Below are 10,938 nucleotides of genomic sequence, written 5' to 3' on the forward strand. Positions count from 1 at the left end.
TCGGGATCGGTCGGTTACTTTCGCAGCGATCATGAATCATCAGCAATTATTTTGTGGATGCTGTTCTTCTTCTGACTTGGATGTACTAGTGTTGTCAAAATATTTTTCCATTATTAGCTCGATATTTGGGAGTACACTCTTAGCGAAAAGAGTGGTTATACTCACCCCAAAAGGTGGTACACGAAAACAGAACTTACGTAACCCTGCCGGTGTGAATGACCAGAATCCACCCCATTCCTTGCGGTGTATATCGGATATCTCACCCTAGCCATTAGAATTGATTGGGCGGAATTTCAATATATACACCCCACTTGAAATCCTGCATCTTCTTCCAAATGGCACGCTATTGCAAATAAACTTTCTTGATTGCATATATTCGATATCAATTGAACCATAATAACATAAAATGGAAACATATTTCGTGAAATAACAAAAACAGAGATCCCAGCGACGGAGAAAAAATTCACTCAAAATACTGCTCGAAGAACATTGCCCATGTAGTATTGGGAAGTCGCCTCCTCCAGGTTTCCGAAAAACACTCTTGTACGGCGAAGGCTGAGTCACTATCTTCAGCAAGAACTTGTGGCATCATCCTGAAATCAAAATGCATATTCACAATCCAAATAACAGGCACATATGCTAACATGCATAACTTAATGACAGACCACAAAAATAGAAGCCATTACAAAGTATATATATTTTCACAAAGTACTTACAAAAAATCAGATGTTACACTTGCTAAGGAATTGCAGCACAGACTGTGGTCCGATAGGGTGAACTAACCGCTATAGGAAACATGTTCACACACGATCACTGTATGTGTGGGCAATTAGGCATCGACAAGATGGAAATTGATGGATAGTTTTCATGCAAGCCGCATGTAACAGGCAGACTTGGACAACTAGAAAACGTTCCCTTTTTCCAAATTGGATTGGAATTATATTACAACTACAAGTTTTTTTTTCGAATTAGAGTAGAATTAAAATTTGAGCTACACAGTTGGAAATTAGATTAAAATTATAATTCTACCTAACAGTTTTTTTCAAATCAGATCAGAATTAGAATTACTGAAATCGTCAAAAGTTGAATCAAACTCCGTTATCATCAAATCATAGTTCATCTTATGAGCATGAGAATAGCAAATGTCTACTGTATAGTAGGGGTGTTCAAAAATGACTTTTTCTTTCAAATCTACTGGCTACTTGATAAAATTGTTAGGTTACCTAATTAAAGCCTGCACACCAAATTTGGTTTGATTCCAACCAGTAGCGGCATTGCTACAGGAGAAGAAAGTTTTTTTATTTATTATATGAAAATAAACGAAAAAAGATTTAAAATTTTCTGTTCACCCCATTAAATTGTTAGGTTGTCTATAGCAACAATGCTCAACCGATTTGGCTCAATTCCAACCAGTGGAAGCGGAGTTATTGCCGTCACAAAATTTTGGATTTGAATAAAATAGTATTTACGGTGAACGATTCTTTAATCATTTATGACTGTTGTGCCCACCGTAAATACTATTTTATTCAAATCCAAATTTTCCGAAATCAATAACTCCGCTTCGGCTGGTTTGATTTGAGGCAAATTTGGTGGGCATCGTTTCTATAGACAACCTTACATTTTCATTGGTGAACAGAAAATTTTGAACTTTTTTACTAATTTTTAAATAATAAATAAAATAACTTTCTTCTCCTGTAGCAATGCGGCTACTGGTTGGAATTGAACCAAATTTGGTGTTTAGGCTTCAATTCCATAATCCAACAATTTTACCAAGTAGCCAGTAGAATTTGAGAATAGAGATTCATTTTTAACACCCCTACTGTACAGCAAGCTTGGCTTGTTTCGCACTATACAGTTCTCCTGTAGCATTTCCAGGAAAACCAGACATTAGATTAGACTTAAAATTAGATCATAGAAAGATTTCATACATTCGATTAGAATTGGAATTAGAGCATAGAAACATTTCACAAATTAGAATAGCTTCAATTAGGATAATTAGACAACTAGAATACTAGCAACACCGCCTATATCAGAAATAACTGAATACATTTTTGAAGATTCTTGCTGTTAGTAGTGTCACATGCCATTAGTAATTTTATATTAGTCGCGAAGATTCATATCGCAATTTTCAAGGTAGAATCCTCTGAAAATCTGCGTACCATACTTGACTATTTTCCCAACATTTCGTATTCTACTTCCACTTGGCGCAGTTTTGACTTGTATTGGGAACTGTTGCATCTACTTGTAATCGAGTATAAATTGAAGTTGGTATGTTTACATCGACTTGAGTAGCAACGCTGGTAACTTTGACCATCTCTGCTTTGGTTTACCTCATAGATGCGACTACGAAAGTTGACATCAGGTGTCATTACTAGGGCAATTTTTTTGACATTTCAAAAAAAGTCAAAATTAGGTCAAAATTGTAGCGTTAGGTCAAAATTTGTCAAAATTGTTTACAAAATTTGTCAAAATTGTTTACAAAGTCAAACATTTTTTGACCTCTGCATTTCGTTTGTATCGTAGATTTTGCGCTGTCGGTGAACTTATCATTTGATATTTTACAGCTTGTTGCCTACTTTATAGGCCTACCATTGTAAACGGACCATCGTCTGCTCATTGTGAATCATAAAGGGTCAAATGAAACAAATATGGACATGGTTTTATGGTCAACGTACCACAATATCCTAGCTGAAGCAAGAATGCTTGGACATTGCATGGTTCTTATATCAAGAAGCGCAAGCTTAAAAATTGTGATATAGACAACATTGTCAGAATGAAGCAACACGGTTTGTCACCAGCACTGTGCACAAAACTTGAGTGTTGTCAGCCAACAAATGCTGCTGTTGAACGTTCTTTCTCCGTTCTTGGCAAGCTACGTAGTAAGGACAGACACTTTCTACCCGAGAATGTAGGAAAGGCTCTTTCGTTGTACTACAACAAATTTTAAATATTTCCACCAGAATACGTAATGTAACTACTGGAATTCTTCATACGGCCAGATTTCGTTAAAATACTAGTTTTTCATGTAAAAATCTGTCAGTTTTTCAGCCAAAAACGATTTTTCAGGCCAATCTACTTTGTAAGGACAAACAGTTCCAACCAGAAATGAAGATAAGTTATACAATTTTAACATTATATGCGAAAACACCTAATTTGCATACGTGAGGTCAAAATTTGGTCAAATTTCAGTTTTTAAGTCAAAAAAGGTAAAAATTTAGATTTTTTAGGTCAAAATCTTCCATGTTTCAGGTAAAAAAAAATTGCCCTAGTCATTACCAAAGTTGTCATACCTGCTGGCTTGATAACGAGTCTTTCAGTTTTCGCAGCAAACTTCTAAACCCGGTTAGTTCCTATGATATAATCTTGCTCTTGCAGCATGCAGTCTTTAAGCAGCATCCTAAAATTAGAAGAAAATCAGAGAAAGAGATGCATGGACTTGATTTAAATTTGACTACTTGGTATTAATGCAAAACACGAAACGTTTTCTAGTTGGGCAATATAGACTTTCAGAATGGATTCAAAGCGACCGCAGATACAGGTCTGATTAGAAAACCTTGACTTGCCTTATACATGGAAATTAGCAAATTAGCTGGATGCTAATGATTACCTTGCAATTTGTGCTGTTTGATAACGATCCATCACTGTTTCGCAGCATACGGTTTTATGGTTCAATGCGACGTCGACTTGGTTGAAATGCCCTGACATGATCTTGTATAGTAGCATCCTAAAATTGAAATAATAACCATGAGGTATAAACGTTTAGTTGACAATTTGGATTGGATTCTAAACTCATCTGATATGTGCGCTGGGGGTCTTCAAAAATGGATTTTTTTCTCAAATCGTACTGGCTACTTGATAAAATTGTAAGGTTACCTAATTTAAGCCTGCACGCCAAATTTGGTTCGATTCCAACCGGTAGCCGCATTGCTACAGGAGAAGAAAGTTTTTTATTTATTATATGAAAATGAATAAAAGAAGATTTGAAATTTTCTGTTCACCCCATTAAATTGTTAGGTTTTCTATGTAGAAACATTGCTCAACCGATTTGGCTCAATTCCAACTAGTGGAAGCGGAGTTATTGCCGTTGAAAAATATTGGATTTTAATATAATAGTATTTTTACGGTGACCGATTCTTTAATCAGTTATTACAGTTGTGCCCACCGTAAATACTATTTTATTCAAATCCAAATTTTTCGACATCAGTAACTCCGCTCCGGCTGGTTTGAATTGTGGCAAATTTGGTGGGCATCGTTTATAGACAACAATTTCATGGGTGAACAGAAAATTTTGACTCATTTTAATATAATAAATTTAAAAAACTTTCTTCTCCAGTAGCAATGCGGCTGCTGGTTGGAATCAAACCAAATTTAGTGTGCAAGCTTCAATAGGGTAACCTAACAATTTTATCATGTAGCGAGTAGAATTTGAGAATAAAAAGTCATTTTTGAACACCCCTACTGCACCGCAAGCTTGGTTCGTTTCGCATTCTACAGTTCTCCTGTAGCCTTTTCAGGAAACCCAGACATTAGATTAGAATTAAAATTACCGTAGACCATAGAAAGATTTCATAAATTCGATTAGAACTAGAATTAGAGCATAGAAACATTTCACAAATTAGAATAGCTTCAATTAGTATAATTAGACAACTAGAATATCTAGTTGTCCAAGTCTAACAACACCACCTGTACCAGGAATAACTGAATATATTTTTGAAGATTGTTCCTGTTAGTAGTGTCATATGCCATTAGTAATTCTATATTAGTCGCGAAGATTCATATTGCAATTTTCAAAGTACAAACTTCCGAAAAACTACTTACCATACTTGACTATTTTTCCGACATTTCGTATTCTACTTCCACTTGACGTAGTTTTGACTTGTATTGGGAACTGTTGCATCTACTTGTAATCGAGTATAAATTGACGGGGTATTTCTACATAGACTTGAGTAGCAACGCTAGTAACTTTGACCATCGCTGCTTTGGTTTACTTCATATATGCGACTACGAAAGTTGACATCAGGTGTCGTTAACAAAGTTGTCATACCTGCTGGCTTGATAACGAGTCTTTCAGTTGTCGCAGCATACTCCTAAACTCGGTTAGTTCCAGTGATATAATCTTGCTCTTGGAGCATGCAGTCTTTAAGCAGCATCCTAAAATTTAAAAAATAATCAGAGAAAGAGATGCATGGACTTGATTTAAATTTGACTACTTGGTATTAATCCAAAACACGAAACGTTTTCTAGTTGGGCAATATTGACTTTCAGAATGGATTCAAAGCGACCGCAGATACAGGTCTGATTAGGAAACCTTGACTTGCCTTAGCCCAGTGGTTCCCAACCTTTTTCGACCCATCGCCCCCTTTTCAAGGTCAACACCGATCATCGCCCCCAAAATTTCGTGTACCGAAAATTGGGCATACAAACTGTAATCACCGGCGGGTTGACTAAAAAAAAGGTCAAATTTTCGGCTCGATGTCTAATTAGACACACTTTTGTAACTAAATTCCGTGGGTTGACTAAAAAAAAAGGTCAGCCATTTTGACGTGTCATCGCCCCCCTATCGCCCCTTCCTATTTTCGCCCCCCGTCGCCCCCTTTGTCCATTTTCGCCCCCCTGTCGCCCCCTTCGTCATTTTCGCTCCCCTAGACTGCCAAATCGCCCCCTGGGGGGCGATATCGCCCACGTTGGGAACCACTGCCTTAGCCTATACATGGAAATTTGCAAATTAGCTAAATGATAATGATTACCTTGGAATATAAGCTGTTTGATAACGATCCTTTACTGTTTCGCAGCATACGCTTCTGCCGTTAAATGTGACGTCGATATGGTTGAAATTCCATGATATTAGCTTGTATAGCAGCATCCTAAAATTGAAAAAATAACCATGAGGCATACGGTAAACGTTTAGTTGACAATTTGGATTGGATTCGAAAGGCCCACGACATCCGAAATGTGTACTGATGTTGTAGCCTTGACTTGCTTTATGCTTGTAAATAAGCGAGTTAAAGTACAATTTTGTAACTATCCTACGCATAGTATATTACTCACCAACAACATATTTGATTTCACATTCACAGAGTAAGAGTCTGCTACTAATAGCTATCAGTCCTTGAATCTAACAAAAAGCAGATTTGTGCATATGCACAGATCGTGTGTATGTCATATCATGAGTCAAGAAGTGCATATATTATGATTTGTTTATATTGATCGAAAGGATAGTTTGATAAACTTTGGCAAGGCTATGTTTGCCTCTTCATATTGGTCAAAACATTGAAGACCCAGCTAATCCGTGCATTGTTGCACACCGAGTTGACCGCAGTAGTGCGCATTGCTACTCAAGCCATAGATGTCAATTTCTACTCAATGACAAGCATATAGAAGTGGCTACGTCAAATCCATGTCAAGCTGCTTCAAATTAAAATAAATATATGAACAGAACTCAGAGAAGTAGTTTCAAAAGAAGTAGTCTGGTTGATGGGTCATATACTCTTAACAGATAGTCTGAGTTGGCCACTGCAAAATATGTTCAATGAGGTAAGCCTGTTCCTACTCAAGTCTCTCATATTCATAGTGATAGCAATATAGCATCGTCATATTTTCACCCATGTCATAATATCATTAACATTTACTGGCCCCAATTTACGGGGATCGAAAGCTTTCATCAAATGTCCATTGCTCACCTCAGATACCATTGCTTCATATGCTTCAGGCCTTTGCTGTTTGTATGTTACACTTGTTTTCTCATGAGGAGAAATCAATAATTTCATTCTTCAAGAGCCCCAAATTTGCGATCTTTGCCCATGCAAGTCTGAAGTAGAACAGATAATATGTTTACCTTCCTACCATAACATAACATAATATATAATGTGTATATAGCTCAGTGATAATGACAGGGTGATAGGCCTATAAACATAGCTCTGCATAGTCAGTGGTAGGCTACCCTTTACACTTAAACAGGTCGTGATGTGCTTTGGTAATCAATATAACGACAATCGAGTCGATTTTTTTTTCAATGCACTTACAAACGATGTCGCTCAAACCCAAATTACCGTAGTTTATAATCATAGTTTATGCTGGACCTGTCAACAGTATCTCCATTAGAGACATTGAGCCAGGGCATGGTAAGGTATGGTATGGTATGGAAGTATGGATCGATATTTTGGTATGGAATATGGAACAATGCAAGTATGGTATGGAATGGAAGATTTTAATCTATGGTATGGAACGACATTTCCATACTTCCATACATTGGTGCTTTATACATTTTATCGTGATCTGTGCAAGCTTCATGAAGCGTACGTTGTTCGTTGTTCACGGAATACGATCGTCGATCGCTTTTGTTATGTGTGAACGTGAACTATTGAACGCTGTGTAGGAACAAATACACGCTTGTGCAACGGTTTTAGGAGCACTTGGAATGACTTGATTTTGTGATGTAATAATGACAGCAGTAAAGTTGATCCGATATTCTCTCGAGTCGAGAGACACGACTTCTCCGAGTAGAGTCTGTCATGTGACGCAATAATTGGTAATGTAGGCTACTCCAACTACCTCATTCCTTGAGTGATGACAGCTTGCAAGCAATCATGATGCAACGAACTAAATGCTCAATGTGATTGATAATTACATTTCTTCCGAAACATTGTCCGCACATCTATACTATTTACATACCGAGATATCTTATTGGTCATATGTCAAACGATCTCGCATTAGGATTATAGATCAGGGAGTGGGGTAGATGTAAGTTTGGAATTCTCGCCACGCTAACCCCGACCAAATGCTGTACTAACAATCATGCAGACCGCTGCAGATTGCCTGCAGCTGGGATATTTTATGGGTGCGCCTATACTATAAATTATTTTGCGAGTATTTACTTCAAACTTGCATGTGCCTCATGCCAATGTACCGGAAATGAGATGATATGCATGGAGCAGGGGCGGGCAACTTCTCCAGTCGGCGGGCCGGAAATAGGGAAATTAGGTACTTGGCGGGCCGGAATGCTGAATGGATAAATTATTCGCCCATGTATACAAGGAATAAATCGTATTTATTGAATGCATTTTATCGACAGCAACGTCACTTCAAAGCCATTTCTCGCTGATAATGACTACAAGGTTGATTTGAGAATAGCATTGTCATACAGGCACCGCCGTGAGTGGTTCTTTCTGATCAAATAACTCACGGTGCAATCCTTAATTAAGATTTCAAAGCGTTTGATAAGCCCGGTACCCAAAATTTACCAAGAATAAATTCATTAGGGTTCAGCACATCGTAAATGCCGATAATGCAAGTCTTCTCGCTTCGACGAACTTACGCGTAACCTCCACTATCGCACGCTGCACAGTGCGCACACCTATATAATAACATACAGTCACTAAAATTTGACGTTTAGGCTAGTGATTATGTAAGACGGGAAACTGTCCGCGGGCCGGAAAAAATCTTGTTTCGGGCCGCATCCGGCCCGCCAGCCGTACGTTGCCGGCCCCTTTTATGGACAGTACTAGATAACAATCTACTCACAATCTCATTTTGCTCGCGGAAGCTGTAGAGTAGATCGGCGTACACGGCACCTCACCACCGTGAACTAAACCTCACCAAAACAGACTCTGTAAAACTATTATCAGTACTTAGATTCGCATTAGATTCGCTAGTTTAAGCAATAATGATATCCGAAATATCAATAATATAGGTGCTATAAAAGGTACTATACTTATGATATTGAAGTATTTGAAAGTATGGAATGTATGGAAAGTATGGTATGGAATAATGTTGGTATGGTATGGAAAATTGCAAGTATGGTATGGAGAGAGTAAGGCAAGTATGGAGTATGGAAAATTCTCGTTCCATACCATACCGTACCATGCCCTGCATTGAGCTACTGTGTCTTGGAGATTGGTATCGGTACTGGTGATACAACAATTTATGTGAATTCAATGTATCGTCACTACCGGTACGTTTAAAATTCCAACTTGCTACATATAATTCTGTTCAGTACAGCTGCGACACTGAGTAACAGTCTGAATCGGATCTGTACTTGAAACGCAACGGAACAAATGTTCTTTACTACAATAGTACAGATACGAAATGTAACTCACCATCCAGATATTTTCAATCTCGAAAGAGGCTTTCTTCACAGATTCACGACGACTAATACGGTCAGTCGATAGCCAGTCTGGTCTCTTAAGCGCGAAAATACGGCATATAACGAAACATTTTACATAGCTGTAGCCAAACATAGCAGCAGCTGTTCTGGTGACGACGGTTTGTATATTCCATTATGATGTGACAATTGACTCACTGATGTAATAACTATATTGAAGTTAAGGATCTCCGGAATATTTGTATGTATACTATAATTGATTTATCCGAAATAAGGATTTGATAGCTGTGAAGCTGCAGATTGCATCATAATAAGCTTCAAAAAGTCTTGCAGTACTAGATTTATCTTCATAGATCGAACCATTGATACGATCCGAAAGCTGTATGCGAATTGTCGGTTAGGCTTAGTGTGCAATTCATAAAGCTACCAATTAGTGAATAACACATCAATATAGATATGAAAATAACCAGGAAACTTTGCCCAATTTAGTCCCTCTTTCGCCCAATTCAATGATTGTTCCGTGACGTAACCTGGTGTTCCATTCTAATTTGAATTCTTGCTACGCCCATATTGCGTACTGCTCATATAAGTTTGTGGCTGAAATTTAACTCCTTCTAGTATTCCCAGCTCTAAATACCCTTAACCTGCATTATATTGTGGTTATACACTAATGCTGTGCGGAATAGGCCCGATATATTTTGTACATATAGGCTCCGTACAATGTACATTGTACAATTGTGCATTTGACGTGACATGAAAGAAATTATAAACCAGTATCGTGACAACTTCATAATGTGTCGTATTTTTGCCACACACTTGAGATACATCGGTCGCACTATAGTAGACAGGGTGAAATTTCAGCCAAAGTACGAGTACCGCAGTGAACGATAAATGTGAATTACAATATGATATTGCGGACTTAGCTATTATTCATTCATGTCAATGTAGCACACGAATGTTATACAACGAATGCTTATTTGTCACTGAAGCTGAAACTATATGCGTAGGCGAATTTACTTGATCGAACCGGGTTAAATCCATAAAAACTGAACAATGGAACATTGCCGAAGCCTACCCAAGAAGCCTTAAAGACATGGACAACAATAAAGTGGGCGAAAACACGCATTTTCGGTGGATAATTCAACCCCAAAGAGAATATGTCCTACACGACCTACAGTTAGACACAGCAGAGAAGTTCTCAAGTGCCCATACAATGATCAGTACAGTGATTCGACTGAATTTTTAACAAGAATGCAGACTTGCCGCACCCCTGCCTGCTTAACCAGGCTTCTGACCGACACAGACTTAAAACTTAAACAGTCAAGTTTTGTGGAAGCGGCTAGCGCGGATTGGATCCCAAACTTCATATTTGTCTGCCAAAAGGTGTAATCTTTAACAATTCACCCCGAATGCCAATGCTTGGGGTGTATATCTTATGGTATATGTGTGTAGGGGTGTGTTCGGCTCATTTCCACCAATAGCTTAGGTGTAAATGACAAATTTAGTACCCAATAGGTGTGATGACCCAAAACACACCCTACGCTAGGCTGTGAATTGCGAAAACACACCATTTCCGTTTACAGTGTAGTATATGAAAACTAAGACCAGGATGAAAGAAACACTTACCAGGCCGGCTCTACCGCGCAGAGTTATCGTATTTTCGTAAACGACAATCGTGTGCTCACTTGCTCACCCAACCATGAAGTTCAATTACTTTGGCATTGCATGCTATAGTAACCGCCGTTAGGAGGTGTAGTTATGTTGTTAAGTCCGAGTTATAGTACCAGGCACTGGGGAACGCCTAGCTTCGTTGACAAATATCAAAAACGTATTCACGA

The 10,938-nt window shown here is 38.2% G+C and overlaps 1 long non-coding RNA gene across 3 annotated transcripts; it reads right to left on the minus strand.

Moving 5' to 3' along the window:
- Window positions 1–358: 358 nt before the first annotated feature.
- Window positions 359–6,810, minus strand: LOC145454071 (uncharacterized). 3 transcript variants are annotated; one of them, XR_013920029.1, is made up of 6 exons: window positions 6,681–6,810; window positions 5,748–5,864; window positions 5,045–5,444; window positions 3,608–3,724; window positions 3,291–3,397; window positions 359–593 (listed from the first exon to the last, which is right to left on the minus strand). It is a non-coding gene; the product is annotated as an uncharacterized LOC145454071 (long non-coding RNA). The 3 variants fall into 3 exon arrangements; XR_013920028.1 differs by lacking the exon at window positions 6,681–6,810 and having other exon boundaries at window positions 5,748–6,087; XR_013920030.1 differs by lacking the exon at window positions 6,681–6,810 and having other exon boundaries at window positions 3,277–3,397; window positions 5,748–6,087.
- Between the last annotated feature and the right edge of the window lie 4,128 nt (window positions 6,811–10,938).

The sequence above is a fragment of the Botryllus schlosseri genome, chromosome 13, assembly GCF_051294905.1.
Source record: "Botryllus schlosseri isolate E-star chromosome 13, Bs_hap1, whole genome shotgun sequence".
NCBI lineage: Eukaryota > Metazoa > Chordata > Ascidiacea > Stolidobranchia > Styelidae > Botryllus > Botryllus schlosseri.